This window comes from Ixodes scapularis, unplaced genomic scaffold (assembly GCF_016920785.2).
Source record: "Ixodes scapularis isolate PalLabHiFi unplaced genomic scaffold, ASM1692078v2 PGA_scaffold2__306_contigs__length_199485367, whole genome shotgun sequence".
Lineage (NCBI taxonomy): Eukaryota > Metazoa > Arthropoda > Arachnida > Ixodida > Ixodidae > Ixodes > Ixodes scapularis.
In genome coordinates this window covers 186,102,628-186,119,572 of record NW_024609857.1, presented here as the reverse complement: position 1 = coordinate 186,119,572, position 16,945 = coordinate 186,102,628, and the positions used below count along the sequence as shown (strand labels likewise).

Sequence of the window (16,945 nt, the reverse complement as noted above, 5' to 3'; positions counted from 1 at the left end):
CGTTACTTCTAACGGTTTGCTTGCAAGTCTTGCCCAATAAATGCAAGAAAATAAATGAACACGCGGGTTTCTACACAAAACCTACCGCCACCAGCATCATCATTAGAATCACCCGGTGCCCGAAAAAACAAATTACCGTAGAGACCCTCAGTACTCCGTACGCCATTGCCGGGGAAATAAGATGCACCAGCGAAAATAGTAATATTTTAATTTAGAAGCCTGCTATGAGTCCAGCACCATTCAAATATCAGTAAATGACGAATACCATAAAGCTATAGTAAACAAAAAATCAAGGTTTTGCGAGGAGAGTCCGTTGAACCAAAAGCAAAATGAAAAATAGGTGGAGTCTAGAATTAATTAAAACACGTTGCCGTCTTATCCTCCGAGGTATTTACAACTATTGCGTTTGACATTAATTCGAAGACATTTTGTTTAAACAATGGGCGAGAGTTAGGTGAGTGTCATCTTTACCATGATATCGTGCCCCGCAGACATTGGAGGCCTGAAGAGTCGCCATGGAAAGTTAGCAAATTACGTAAAACATGTTAATTAACGTTTTATTATTATTTGTTTTATGGGTCACGTTGCAATTGAAATATTGACGGCAATTTTTATTAAAGGTAAAATAAATGAAAATAATTTCGGAAAAGATAAGTTTATTAAATATTAATATCCTAGTTTTTACACGTTTTGCCCCGATTTCCAATTCATTCGCAAAAAAAGCGCCTCAAGCTTTTCCCACAATGACGCTTGGAAGAACGACCTTGTCAATGCAATCACGTCGTCGCTTTCTCGGCACCGTGGCTTCGGCTGGTGGGCCGACGACAAGAGGCACAACGTGACTGAAAATACTACGTCACTCTTACAGCCTTATTGTGGGCAGGGACTGCGGCGCTCCTTGTTGCGCGCAATTTTCGAATCGTGCTAAAATGTGAAATTTGAATAATTAAAATCTGAAGAGCTATCAAATTTGCGCAACTTATTTCAGCTGACCTGGCCTCAGTTGACCGTCTATACTGGAATTGGAACATGACCGCTAAAACGATGAATTGAATACTGAATTAACGAATTTCAGATCATTAGCTATATTTACACAGCAATTATCCACGAATAAGTCCACCGAGACTGATGACAACGAAACTCCGTCCAACTCTCAACCCCTTTTTCTTTCAACAAAATCTGCTCAAATTAAAATAAGAAAAAAAAAAGAAAAACTCTATAACTATGTAGGCAATTGTTCGGTTGAGATAAGCTTCTTTTTATACAGTTTTGCTCAGAAAAGTCTAGAGAGGGCAGAGGGGCGAAAGACAAAAGTAGAGTGCCACGATTTGAGAGAGGGAGCAACTCAAAAAAACCACTCTGAACTTTTGCTCTTAAATGGCAAATACCTCCTGGGCAGATTTGGTTCATGCGCGCATGCGTGCGTTGGAGTCTGGGGAGGACGTCAACGAGCGAAGGTATGGAGCAAAGCGGTGATGCAAGCAGTTGATCGACACTTCCCTTTTCTCCTCGTAGCTCGGACTGCGAACGCGGCAAAGCCACGTGAGCGCAATCGAGCAGGTGAAGACAGTCTGAACATCTAGGCACACCAGTCTCACAACATGGGGCCAATCAACTGCGTGTATTAGAGACAAAAAAAAAGAATCTTGTAGATGAAGAGAAGTGATTGCGTTGTTTTACTTGTTTAGTTTTTAGTGTAAATGAACCCGTGCTCATAGTTTCCAGGGGTTTTCATAAGCGCGTTTTAAATGTATTTTAAAATAAAATTTCCCACGCCACTTACGTGGGAAATTGACGCCAGCAATACAGAAATAAGAAAGAAAAAATCGTTTAATATATATATAATTATATTTTATACCGATGAAATTTGAGCGAATAAACCTGTATGAAAATACTTCACGTTCTTCACTAATGAGGTAACGGGGAGAGTACGCCAGTGAGTGTTGGTACGGAGGCCAAAGTCCACAACCTAGATTAAAAAGGACTGCTTCAGAGAAGATGGTAATACTTTCATGGATACATTATTCGCCTTCGAACTAGCCCCTGAGAATATCGTTAAGATCAACCACTATCCGGCCACTTTTAACTTTTACGGAGAGGCGTGCAACTAGACTTTGTCTAATCGGACACGACTCGCGTATGAACGAGGATGCGTTTGACACTCCTCGAAAAGGTACACGGTGCAGTTCTAAAAAACAACACACTCGGCACGCTTCGCAAACCTTGAATTTCAAACGTACAGACATTACATTTAGCAGGTGAACGTCGTTCATCAAAACGTTCAGTGTCGATTTATTCTCGGCTTGGAGGGTTCTAAACCTTAAAAATAGGACGCGAACGGCGTTCTTGTATATCGTATGTCCTATACCGGCTCGTTTGCTGTCAGAACACTGGCTTGCCAGGCCGCTCGCGGGTAGGGGGTCGCAAGTTGAAAAGTAAAGAGAAAGATGCAGCACCGGCTGGGCAACGAACAGGGTAATCGCGACGAATAATGATTTTGACGAAATGTGCGAATAAAAATGCAGCATTATTCCACATTTGGGAAAAATATTTAAATAAAACCATATTCTAAAGCATACGAATGTGTGTTTCATTTTGACGTTTGTTTCCTTCCTGCGTTCCTGCGCTTGCGGCAAATATGCGCGAACGGATTCTTAGAGAAGACAAAGCAAAAAAGTGCATTCGCCTGCTTTAGTATATATTTTTAAGAAATAGTAACAGCCCGCTCTTTTCTGCATACCATACAACCTGCATCGGCATTTATATATTACATCAAATTTATATCGTCAGAGTAACAAACGTTACAATCAACCCTTAAAATCTTGTTTCACAATAACCTCGCTATCTTTTTGCGTTTGCTTTTCGTAGTTAATGTTTATACTTGACGATACGTGGCCTAGATAAGTAAGTACAGGGTGTATCAAGGGGAGGCCAGGCTCTTTAAATCGATCGCGAAATTCGGCTTCTTAACCTATCGCGCAGCGATTTTGTACAGCGTTGCCCACAGATGGTGCATTTTGTGCACCTGAGGAAAAAGTAAAGAAGGTAAAAAGCTTAGCTCCTATGGAAACGAACGGATGCCGCCGGTCTTCAAACAACACGGCGCCGTTTCGCACGTTGGACCAGAGATGGCGCAAGCGGTCACGACGCCAATTGCCGCCGCAAACGAGCATACGACGCCGAGAGCCGGCGTCTTTAGCAGACAAAGAACTGCAGTTCCTTGTTATTACCGCGCCTGTTTTGTTTTTTTCTGCGACTGTCGCCGCCTGCGGAACGCGCGCCGCTTTTGAGTCGAAAAAAATTGTCTGCTAAAGACGCTGGCTCTCGGCGGCGTATGCCTCGTTCGTTGGCGGCGTTCGTTGCGCCATCTCTTGTCTCCCGTGCAAAACGGCGCCGTGTTGTTTGAAGACCGGTGCCGTCGCTGCGTTACCAGAGGAGCTAAGCCTTTTTCTTTCTTTACTTTTTCCTCAAGTAAATTCGCTCTTCGCAAATTTTACACAAAAAAAAAAAACAAAAACAAAACACCATATGTGGGCAACGCTGCGCAAAATCGTGGCGCGATAGGTTAAGAAACCGAATTTTGCGGTCAATTTAAAGAGCCTGGCCTCCCCTTGATACACCCAGTATATTTGGCCAAAATGATTCAACGCTTTTATGCCTCGAAGTTTACTATTCCTCCATTGCACTAACGGGAGAAAAATTAATTTCCTTGTCATTTAAATTGAAGCTGAGGTAGCGAAATGCTAGAATCCGCTTTTTTTTTAACGCTGCGAGGTGATGAACATTTACCGTTGTAAGGTAAAAGGCGAGAAATTACGGCTGCACCCTAGTTAACTAGCCATCTACATAAAGCGTTTCTAAATCGCCATTACGGTGGTTTTCGTACATCATGCAGAGCTGCGATCGTTAACATAAAACCAGCAACCTAAGCAAATATGCGAGCACCCGACAAGAATTTTACTAAATGTTTTTTTTTTTTTTTTTTTTTTTGCTTTGCAGATAACATATAATCTGTGAAAGCCAGACCGATGAGGTCGTGCAGCAGCTTTATGCGGCGAGGGGGATATAATACAGGGGCTAATCATCAAGATAATTTGGGTAACATTTTTTTTAGTTGTCACTTGTATAAGTAAAATCAAACACATGGTTTCAATTAAACACTTATCGCAATCGTTTTAGAAATATATGAAGTGCAAAACCGCTTATGATAATCAACGGAAAATGTACGCGGGCGCTTTGATGTTGGATGCATTGCGGGACCCCGAAAGCCGAATCATGCGCACAAAATATTTCTACACGTGACTGATCTAGTAGTTTTCTATGAAACTCAGTAAGTTTCGAAAAGAAATCATTTAGTTATATATAGTAAATCAATAATTAATTAACACATTTTAGTTAGTTATCTCACTCATTGTGACGATTAGAGCCCTATATGTTATGTCTCCCAGGCCGGATAATTTAGCTACACAAATTAAAATAGTGCAGATTAAACGGATTTTCTTTGAAAAAACCCAAGAGTACTAAAATGCGGCTTGTATTCGGCTTGTCAACATTTTCACCCTAAGAAAATCTTTTAAGCACCCCTTACAAGGGTTATTTGTGAAAGAAACCTATAAGAGATTATTTTGAGTTTCTTCTATTATGCGAAGGAGTCCTCCATCGCCAGTTGCCCTTCTAGTGCGCCAGGGGGCTATAGTGGTTGAGGCAAAACCGTTCTTCACAAGGTGAAAGGGTTCTGGGTGCGTGAAAGAACCAAGGAATTTGTTTTAGAGTGTAGATCTATAGCATATATAGGGACACTCTTCGCTTCCCCTTTTATGAAAACAGTAGACACCATGCTGACGGGCACATATGAACTGTTTTGGGAATACATTGTTTAAATTTAGGCTTCTCTTGCGGTGTCTTGTTCCTCATTTAAATTCACTTATCGCTCTTGCTGCGCTGTCGTTTCATCGTCTCCATTTATCGTTATTATGAGGACAGAAAATAAATGAGCGCAGGAGACAAGAGAGCGCGGAGAAGTCAGAACGGCGAGCTCTGGTTAGTGTAATTGGTGGTATACACGTTTGCAAGTCCGGCATCAGGGCGCTGCCATCTTGTCTGTCTGGGGTGCGCTCGGACCAGTCATAATCCGATTACGAAGCCTTGCTAAGGCGTCGTAATCGGATTATGGCCGCTCCCGAGAGCGCACCCCACTGAGGAAGATGGCGGCGCCCTGAGACCGGACTTGCAAACGTGTATAGACCCATACTTTGTTCACCCTTAAGCTGAGGCTAGATGCTCCCCATCAGCGTGGGCTTTCTGCCCTTGCTAGCACAAGGGTAAGCGCGCAGTCTCGCGCAACCAGAGCACCGCGGAAGCCAACGAACTCGCGCTAAAGGCGGACCTTCTAGTCTCAGCTTAAGGGTGAACGAAGTCACTAGGTGGAAGTAAAGCTATAGCTGCCTTTGTCTCACTCGTCTCACGCGTTCAAGTGCCAAAGCCAAACGCCGGAATTCCGCGTTCGAACGCTTTCGACGAGTGCAGGTGAGACAAAGGAAGACACTGACGATGCATTGTCAAAGCAAAATGTGTAGCGCAAGTGCCAATCTCAACATGAAGTGGCACATCCCGAAAACTGCTTTCAAAAAACAAGCATTTCTTGTATACGCACGTTTTTTGACGACTTCCGGATTTCCCTTATCTGGGCACTTCGTTGCTAAAACGTTTTGTTTTCTTTTATTTAGTTTTCGGTTTCAGAATTAACTTACTGTCGTTTGGGGGATATTTTTTTTTTTTTTTTGTATCAAATCGATTTTGGTGTTTCTGCCCGAAGATTTAGTTTGTCGCAACAACCGGTATTTTGCTTTAGCCGCACTGCGCGATTGCAAGAAGCTGTGAACCACCTCTCTCGAGCAATTTTGTTTTTCTTCTCAATGCCATAAACATCGATGCCGTCACATCTATCTTTATAGCGCGGCGAAATTGGGGATTGCGATGCGATTATCTTTTCTTGACGAAACGCAGCCGTGTCGATGAAACGTCCCTGAACATCAAGTGGAGGAGCCTTCCATCGGGGAAATTAGACGCCGAGTCTGCCAAGTGAAGATATATCTATTTGCAGATTAAATTTTTTATTATGAGGTTATCAACAGAACCAGCTTTGTAGTCTCTTTGCTCATTAAATTCTATACTGTAAACGACCGACTTTCGCGGGCACAAAATGTCGCGATTTAGGACGCCAAAGCTCAAGCCGTGGAATATTTCGCGGGTTCTAATTTTCGCGACGCACTGACATCTCAATAAAGATTGCAATGTGTTTACATTTTATCGGAATTATTCGCGGTAGCAATTTTCGCGATTTGTTGGCGATTAGCGTAATTCGCCAAAGATAGGTCCTCGCGATAATTAAGCCGTTTACAGTATATATTAATGCGGAAATATGCGTGCTTCGTAATGACAGGCCGTTGACAATTATTTAAAAGAAAGATGGCGGGCACTGGGCACAGTGCCCGGAAATTTTTGGAAGTGTAGTTATGCGTCTTTAGCAGATCTCATCGCTAGGTGTGTTTTTTGACTAGCATACCTAAACAACGCAGACGCGTTTGGCATGTTTGATTGTATCCTTTCGAAATTCTAGTACGAACTACCGTATCCGTGCCTTATGAATCCCGGACAAAAGCTCACCGGACAAAAGCTCACCGGACAGAAGCTCACCGGACAAAAGCTCACCGGACAAAAGCTCACCCATTCTTTCACAGACCCGGACCAAAGCTCACCTATATTTTCGCAGACCCGGACAAAAGCTCACCACGAGAAAATTTCATGTCTGTCTTAACATGAGTGCGGACAACTTGGGTGCATGCGTGCGACACAAAAAGGCAACGATAAATTAAATCTGGCACGCGCATGGTTTGTTGATTTTAATAGAAACAAGTTTATTTATCGATTGGTTAGAAGCGAATGCAGTGCCCCACTAGCTCCAGCAGCCTTGGTAGATCTCGATGTACATGCAAGCCCTCGCAAATATTTCTAAGACGATTCTGCAGGTGCAGAGTAATGTTTCGCACCCGCTTTACAGTGGGCTCACCTCTCCGGGCTCTTGTCAATGCCGTGGCAACGAGCGCCTGATTTTGCTGTAGGCTTTCAATCAGCGTCAAGACGCTTGGATGGGCGTGGCCGACGAGCTTCTGGAACCCGGTACTCTACCTTTCGCAGGTGTTCATCCGGTCTTTATTTTGACGAGTGGTGTCGTACATATTCCGCCGTACCGGGGGAAACTCCGGTCGCCGTCGGCGCAGAGTCGGGCGAAGGGAAGAATTCGCTCTGGGTGCCGCCGCAGATGGAACAGAAGCATAACGGAAGCGGCCGTTGACATACGTGCAATCAAAGTAGTCCAGCAGGTAGCCGATGTCACCGGTAAACTTTTCCCTGGTGGTTAGTTCTTGTGGAACAAGCTGTGGTGGAAGGAACCCGGGCCTATCTAATATGTCGCACAATTTTCTAAATTGGTCATCTGTCTTGTACTTTTCCAAAAGGCCGAACTCCCGTTCTTTCAAAGTATTTAAAAAAAAAAAATTCGCAACTCAATGGTGGATGAGGTACAAGTTCTCCTAAAAATGGTTCAATGTCCATTGCGTCCGCACTTTATTTCAGCCCGTGTTTCGCCCGGGTAGGAAAAAAAAAAAAGAAATCGAGGTGAGCTTTTGCCCGGGTCTGTCAAAAAACGGGTGAGCTTTTGTCCGGGTCTGTCAAAAAACGGGTGAGCTTTTGTTCGGTGAGCTTCCGTCCGGTGAGCTTTTGTCCGGTGAGCTTTTGTCCGGTTACCGTGCCTTATATATCTTCTGTCAAGTTAATGACTGATTCGATCGCTGTGCCGCCATGCATCGTTCGAAGCACGGATAGAGTCCCTTTCATATATATTCGTTGCGCCCGACCACGTCGTGTGAACTGACCCCGAGCCACAGGAACCTCCGTGCATAGTATGAGCGTGGTAGCTTGGCATGGGACTTACGAAACAGACATGTCCGGATACCTCGCGGTCGTAACTTGCCGTACCGTAGTCAAGCACAAATGTGTGAATCGGTTTTTACTAGCGGTTGTAGTGAGTCGTAAAACTGAGTCAAGCCACGCCGTCCCGTGACACATCACTTACGGGTAGAAATGCCGCTCTTCATTATTGTTTCTGCATTTGTAGGGTCGAATAGGTCGGCGAGTTCAAAACCTCTCAGACACCTTGATTTTTTTCGATTTCTTATTATGTATTGAACTTGATTATTCGGAGGCAAAGTCGGATAACACGCGCTCGTAATCGCGCGAGCCTCTTAGGAAAACACAGACGACACACAAAGCACCCGGCAGCCGGAAGTGATATTGGCAACCGGAAGCCGCCATCTTCTTTGTTATTGTCTACCTCGAAAGTGGGTGTGTAGGGGAGAAGCGTGGGAAGGCCGGGCCCGCGATAGTCCGCCGTTCGACGCAAAGCCGCAAATCGAGAAGCCATCGGGTGGATCCACTGGTAACCGAGTCGAGGGGAGGACGCTATCTGGCAGTTGCGACGCGCGAGGTGTCAGGCCTATAAAACAGGTTATACCATGGCATAAACTAATTCCACCAACCTGAATGGTTGAGGAGCGATAAAATGATGCTCGGCATCTGCCACGCCCAGCGTTTCATAAGGGCGATCTACACAGTCGCGTTGCGTACGACCGAGGGCGGGGGTTTCTATGGCAACAACAGCGTCGTCTCCAACAAATCGGGGTACTACGCAGCTGTTGCCGTAGCAACGCTCGCACTCGGCCGGACTTGACGCAGCTGTGAGAATCGCCATTTAGACGGCCAGCGACTATACGGCGAGCAAAGCGTTCCTAAAAAGCTTCTCTGGAGCATCGACACGCAAGGAGGAGCACACCAAGTAAACGCGCAACACAAAAAGAAGGTGCGATGACGAAGGAGCCAAGCGCACCGCTCCGTCATTGGTGGACGCAGGGGCTAAAACAAACGCAACTGGATGCATGTGGAGGATCAACAAACGCAGGAGGTGAGCGAAGAGCAGACCAGCTTTCATACCGTATAGAGACAAAGGAACTGGGCGGACGATGAACCTGCCGGCCGCTATAGCGCGCAGCCTCGCTAGCCGCGCACAGCACGAACGTGCAGACGTTCTCGGCGGAAAACGCAGCGCTGAGCCCAGGTACCCAGCGTCACGTTCGAGCGAAACCACACTCTCCGCTGTCATCGAGGTTACATGCCGAGGACACGAAATTCCGAGGCTAGACCTGTCATGCTACACATATCTTTAAAAAAAAATTGTTATACCCAAACTTGTCCCGCATAATTTATCTTCTCACAACTATCGAACTATTGCGCTTTCCACTCGTTACATTGAGAATCTATCGAATTGTATGCTTTAGTAATAAGACTTTAATTTACATTTTAGTGAAGCGTCCGTATGACTATGGTGAAGGGTTTGGATTTGGGCTAGTCGGTTGAACATGTTTAGCTCTGTGGTGTGTGTCTCTCCTACTCGTCCGTCGTTTTCAGCGCTTTTAACACCTAAACATGACTATGGTGCCTGAAGGGCGTCTCCCACTGGTACGTTTAGCGTCCTTTGCATCCCGTACATCAAAAGTGGCCTCCATGTGGCAACAAATGACGTTACAAAAGCCGGAGTGTCATGCTGTAGGATGTCGCGATCCTAGGGGCTGGTTCTAAAAATGCTGGCGAAAGGCACGAGCGAACGCGAGTGTCGCTGTCGTCGCAGCATCTCAACATCTGACTGCCGAAGCTTCCGTGGACTGTCACCCTGGAGAGCGACCTCAAGCAGAGCAGGCGTCTGCCGCGTTCACCACCGCTGTTGGGACGCCGCCAGGATCGCGACCGGCAAAAGTATGACACTTTCGTAAGGTCGCCAGGCGCAAATTAAAGGAACCGATTTTCCGGGCTCGATAAACGCAGCAGTCGGAGACACGTTCTAGGCACCATACTATGACCTGACCGAGAAATATAAGTGCTGTCCGAATGATGTATTACGCCAAAAAAAAAAAAAGATATATATATATATATATATATATATATATATATATATATATATATATATAATTAGACAATATTAATGAAGCGCGGTTAGGTTAACGACTGTGTTACTCCGAAACAACGCGAGCCCAGTGTCAATAAATATACGCTCATTTTTAATATGTTCAGCGGAATCCCATCGAACCAATATATTTCAAATATGTCCGAATATAGATATGAATTTATCAAGGAATGAATGCGAATTAAGCCCCTAATCAGGGTGGTCACTCACGGGGCCAAAGTGATGCTTTTCATTTCCTCAGCTCACATCCGTATTTATTTATTTAACCATATACTTATTATTTTATTCATTTTATCATTGGGGGCCGTAAGCAATCAAAAGAAAAGTGGAGATAGAAAAAAATGAATAAAGAAGAAAGCAAAATACGACGGCCTGCGACAGTTCCCTGCGGAAACATTTACAAACTATAATTAAAAACCGCTGGAAAGAAATCTAATCCTCGTCACTATTACGTACCCCACACAAAAAACAAACAAAAACAAACGCCATCCTTCGGCATATCGAGAGATGTCAGTGCACTCAAACCTAGTGGCGTGAGGAAACAAACGCCAAATTTCTCCTGGATCGTTGAGAATGCTCTCTAACATTTAGAAACGCATCTTATACATTCCCCCTTACAGTAGAAACTGCGTCACGCAACAACTAAAAACAAACCAACAGACATCTGGCGGCTGCAACGAGAGGGCGACCGCTAACGGAAATGTCTTGCCAACTTCTGGGTGATATACGCACCTAAATGAAGATTGTGCGTTTTTCATCGCAATAGAAAAATATTCTCTTGTCGCGCAGTAACAAAAAAAAAAAAGAAAAGAAAAAAGAAGATTGAGAAATATTTCTTGATCTATCGAGAAAAAGAAAGGGCTTAGCAAACGCTAGAAAATATCCCGACGGTTTGTATTTCAGTGTCGAAAGACGTAGACTGGCAGAAGTAACAGATGGACAGATATACACGGTTTGCAGCTGCTGTGCATGGGCGCCGCCGTAACCGACCTTCAGTTTTTGTTTATTTATTTATTTATTTATTTATTCAGATACCTACAGCGCCATGGGGCATTACAGTAAAGGGGGGGGGGGGGAGAAGTTGGAAATGAAGAACACGAATAGTTATACAAAAGTTAAAAGAGCAATATTCACAAGCCATAAATCTTTCAGTATCACAACAAAGTGCAGGCTACATAAAAAATAAAAATGCGGTCTACTAAACACTACGAACGTTACTCAACTACTAACTAGACACTACGAGGTTAGTGTTGAATAAAACATATCGTTAGGAACAATGTTGACCACCGAGGCTGGCAAACCGTTCCAATCCCGTATTGTTTTAGGAAAAAAAGAGTTCATATAGACGTCACTTTTACAGCGGAATTCCTTGACCTTATACAGATGATCCTTTCGTTGCGATATGTAATCTGGCTGGTGAAGGTAGGCATTTCTATCTATCCCAGTCCTACAGTGAAATATGTTATTAAAAAATTTCAGTCGAAGGTTCTTCCTTCTAAAGCTTAACTCCTTCCATCCTAGGTTCTGTTTCGCACGAGTCATACTAAGTCGCCTGTCGTAATTGTTTAAAACAAAACGGGCAGCCCGGTTTTGTACTTTTTCAAGTTTGATCATCTGGACAGCAGTGTGAGGATCCCATATACCGGGTATTTTCATCACTTCGCTCCACCATTACCAAAGCACACGGGTCAATGCCATTTTAGATTCGACAATGTTCTTCTCCCTAGAATTGGCCCTTGTGGAGGCTCGTCAAAGCCCGCTCTAGTGTCTTGGTATCTCGGTAAGACGAAACGAGAAGGTTCGCAATGGGGGCTCTGAACTGGCGCGTGTGCAAAATATCTCTACAGATGCGCTTAGCAAGATTGTGCGAGCAGTATTGGTGTGCAAAGAAAACGTCTGTTAAAGCGTTGCGCAGTTTTTTTTTTTTAATATTTCATTTCATTATCGCGGTAAAATTAATATTAACATCAAGACATTCGTAACAATTTTATCCTCCGTGTAGTCGGGTTCCCCCTCGAAACCTCACACCACTTCAATTAAGCAGTACAGATTTAAACAAATGTATGTATACGTTAATTTTTGTTTCTACCGGCAGTACAAGACTGAAATTCAATTGCAAGCGATAAGAAAGAAACAAAAATCTCTCTCTTCACTTGAACATTATAATACTTCACTTAACTTCGTATTTCTTAAACGGGTTTTCGTACGTTCATTTTTTCTTCACGTTTTTCAATTGTATACCACTCACGCTATGGGTTTCAGTGAAGAGCAACGGTATCGTTAAATAAAGAAATAATTAAAACTACGTCTTTCCGGTGTCTCATAGTGTATCATCAAAGAAGAACACAAAAACCTAGACTCAAGGATTAATGCCGTGCAAGTGTGTATGCAAAACGTTTCTCGTTACACGATTCGAAAGTAAATACACCAAACAGTATAAACAGTTATTTTTTACTCAAAATACTGAGATAATTGTTTCATTCATTTAAACTTCAAGGGAACAGTAGCGAGCCTGAACTGTTTTCTGCTCACTAAAATTGCATCTGAAACATACCCGGTGTTCGATCTTAATTCGAACATCCTTATAGATGCAGTGAGAGTTACACGGATGCCGTTTTCGCAGTTTGTTTCTCAAGCTCGGGGGACATTTAATGAGAAAATGTCTGTCACGGAAGATTCGTTAGGGAGCTTTCTAAATATTTAATTTATGTGCCGCTTTAAAATTGCAGTCTTGCCATCAGTAACGATTATAGGCTAATGTAATGGAAATAAATTTAAAAATACCTAGGGTCTTCCAGATATCCAACGACCACTATTTGATGTTGTATCATGATTCTCAAGCTGGACAGAGAAGGGGTCCAGGAACTTGCTTTCAGAATGATGTACGCTTTTGCAATGTAGACTTTTTTCCCGCTCCACGTCACTACCCGGCACCGTTTCCTTGGTGGACGTGCCGATGTCGCGCGGCCGAGATATAAGAGCGTTTTAGTAGATCGTCGCGATACCGCCAATACCCCGATAACGATACGAAGCATGCGCAAAAGACATCAACGGAGTATTGGGTGTCGTTATCGAAGACGTCGGTACGATCTCCTAAAACTCTATAAGGAGGTTTAGTAGACCGTGACGGTGACTCCACTAACGATGCACGATACTCGAGCTGTGGCATTTTGCGCGTGCATCGTACCGTTATCCGGAATTCTTATCGGAGGCATCAGGACGATCCACTCCGAAGGAAAGTCGGTAAGCCACAAACTGAAATAAATATCTGATAGAAGCAGTGACTATAGTTTCCAAACATTTCAATAGGTGGCAACACAATCCAGGTTAAGGGCATGCACTGCGCAGTCACTAAGTAGCAGTCCCCTCGCCTGCGCAGCTCAGTTTCGAATTGGCGACCGTGCTCAAAAAGTGTATACGCTAGAAGAATAAAGAATTCCATTGTAAAGTTTTTTTTTTTTTTTCTTTTTTTTTTTTTTCGCGCGAAACAGCTTTATGCAAAAGATGTTCAGGAGGAAGTGTTTTCTGTTTACGTTGACAATTGTTTGTCGCGTAAAGCGGTGCACAACTGGGTAGAGAAGTTCTCTCAAGGAAGCTCAAGCCTTGTTGACGAGGGGAACGAACCGGCCTACGCGTTGAGACTGCGACCTAAGCAACAGTACGGCGGGTGCGCACGCGACTGAGGCAGCAGCCCAAAGGGTTTTAGGCTGCAGGTTTTTTGGGGCACTGGTAGAGACATGCGATCAATGTGTCAATATTGGGGGAGGACATGTTGAGAAATAGAAAACGTTTCAATTTTAGTACCAAGCGCCGATTCTTTTTTTTTTTTTAAATATCCTTTTGTGACTTGCTTACTGACTTTCCCCTCTTAAAATCCTCAAGTTTAGAGTTTTAGTAGATCCTTGAAAACAATACCCGACACTCCGCTGACGCCCTCGTACAACCATCGTCTCATTCTCAGGTACCATTATTGAGCTATCATAATTATACATGAAAACTCCCAAATTACGTAACGTCCGAAACGAGTTAGTCACTTTCCACGCACCTTTATGTAAGGCAGTTCCGGCGCTCTTTCTGTGTCCAGTTTCAATATCATTGGACAAACAAAAAAAAACGCGAAACCTGTTTGGTGAACATCTTGAACACCGGTGGTAATTCATAAACGGTTTAAATTGTCTTACCCTCGAATTATAACCGCCCTCAATACTATTTTCCCCATATCGCTCTTAAGATGAACACTTGGAATGTTAATTAGAATATTTCAGTTAATTAACTAATTAACTGGGACGGTTATTTTATCATTTGAAGTCCACCGAATATAACAAATGCATGACAAAGGAGGCACTCTCATCCGATAAAGAGTACCCGAAATACAATTTTACAAGCCCTATACATTATATTAATATTAAATGTCACCCGTAGCAGCCGGTGAAGTTCGTGGAGGTGTCCAGCGGAAAAAAATCGCAAACTTCTCCCATTTTTTTTTCAAAACATTTTGTTCTTTATATTGTAAAACCTGGGACAATGAAAGATAAAATAGCAATCAATATTTTACATTTCCTTGTCCAAGGGTTTACATTATATTTCCTAACAAACTCGCCTGGATACTTTTGATCCTTGGAGTGTTTCCTGTCGGTTTGAAAGCGAGTCTTACCACTCACATTCATAGGATTAGAATCACCGAATTATAAGCTACTTATATCCTTAACCCACAGATTTCGGTAAACCGTCCTTGTGTCGGAGATTCGGTTCGACGATTCCTTTCCAAGAATCACGTGCGAACAGAAAACGCCATTAGAAACGAATGGGAAAAACGTAACGCTTGTAAGCGTAACATTGTCCCTTCCGTTTAGAATTTCGCGCTACTAGTATTTTAATATTAGTACCTCGTAATGAGATCACTGTCACGAGTCCTTCCTAATAAATTATTAAAATTATTACAAAATTACTCGAAGAGGTAATCAATTATAAGTAATTTGATCACGTGTAATGATTACAAGCAGGGATGAGCAGCATTTCGAATACAAGTATTTGAAATACGTATTTAAAATACTTTGTATATTTTGCATTTGTATTTAATTACAAATTGGGTAATGTATTTGACGTGTGTATTTAAATACTATAACGTGGGTATTTCGAGTACCATTGTAATTAAATACAATTTTTGGGGCGAAAATACATCATTCAAATTTATTGTCACGACAATTCTTGTTTTTATGCATGCGGTTGTAAGATATAGTCTCCATTTTTATTTCGGTCCATGGTTTTTTTTTTATTTTTCTCTTCCGGCTTTATATTAAAGGCACTGTCCAGAGCAGGAAGAAACCTATGTTCTGCACCGAATGCAGTGTCTCTCAATCAAGCACAAGTGTTTAGTGACTTTGTGATTACGGTGCTAGTCCAGGGCAAGGATAGTGACGAAATCGACGTTCACAGGCAGACCGGCTAAATAAGTGCCTGCGACAACTTGTGATGCCTTCCAGCCTGATTTCCATCCATAGTTTTGCCTGGAACATTCTTAATGCGCGGGTTGTCCAGATTTTCGTAACTGGTGCGAGTTGCAACAATAAAAAATTCTCTAGCTAGAGCTGCGCGTCTTGGTTTTTGTTGGTCTATACCAAAATGTAATCCACAAAAAAAACAAAAAAAACTGCTTGAATCTCTGCACTTTTTTCACCTATAGCGTCCAGGCTGATTACATTTTTTGTGATTATATTTCTACTTCGTTACTAGAGCCTCGCGCACTAACTCCCTAGTGTGCGATGCAAAATTAAAATGAGATACCCAGAAACCCGTTGCAGGTTCCCTGAAGTCGCTGACGCAAATTTTGAGGAATGTATTTGGAAAAGTATTTGGAGGGAGACCAAATACATTCGGTTGTATTTGTATCTTCTACTTAAATGCTCTTTTGGAAATGTAATTAGATTTGTAATTAAATACATTTTGTCGAAGAATTTTGTATTTGTATTTCGATACATATTTGCATGTATTTTGCCCATCTCCGATTACAGGTCTGTTTCAAATTCAAAGAACTCCTCCGAAACAAGCATCGCGTGTCCTTTAGTCATAATAGTCTAAATCGCCATCCCACCACCTTAGGCAAAGATTCTGTCCTAACGCCCACCAATTCGATTTTACTCTTTGCTTGAGTTACCGAAAGCATTCTTTCAAAATAATATTTATAAAAGCAAAAATATTGGTGTTATTATTGGTACACATCACATAAGCATAATATCACAGACTCCATAACGCCGCATACCGCCAAGAATCCGTAGGAATATCAACCCGTGCTGACATTAACTACACAAGAAGAATATAGTAACGAATCACTCACCAGCACACTGTATCCGCACAACTATCACCCTGAGTCAGAACGGTCTTGGCCACATGGCTGAACGAAGAGGAACACGGGGGCACCACGACGGGCGCGCACTTCGTCGACGCCGGTATGCGGGCTGCCGAGGAGGACACGCGGCGCACAATAGCAAGCAAGCGAGGATGCTCCGAACCCGATGCTTCCGAGGCGCGCGGCGGAATGCGCGTGGCGCGAACTCCTCGGCTGCAACCCACGTTCGTTGAGCGCTCCCGCCCGCTGCTCTGGCGTGGCGTGCGAGAGTGGCGCCGCCGGAGCCCGAGCGGCTGACGAGCACAACGTGGAATATGCGCGGGAACGTCGAATGGGGCGCGAGAAGAAGTAGAAAGACGGCCGATAAAATACTCAAACGACGCGCGAGCTGGTGACAACACATCCTTCAAGAACCTTCATCTTTTTTCTGTTTTCCTCAGTCTCGGTGTTTCTTTTTATCTACAGATTGCAAACGAGAAAGCACCTCAGTGATCAATAAAACTGTGAGAAAAAACGTAAATATG

At 43.4% G+C, this 16,945-nt stretch overlaps 1 protein-coding gene across 1 annotated transcript in view; it reads right to left on the bottom strand.

The window, feature by feature from the left end:
• Positions 1–16,522, bottom strand: part of LOC115316236 (relaxin receptor 1) — a 482,496-nt gene extending 465,974 nt beyond the window's left edge. The window contains exon 1 of the mRNA XM_042292126.1: positions 16,410–16,522. The gene's annotated coding sequence lies outside the window, so the exon portion shown is untranslated. The remainder of the gene's footprint in view (positions 1–16,409) is intronic.
• Positions 16,523–16,945: the final 423 nt, after the last annotated feature.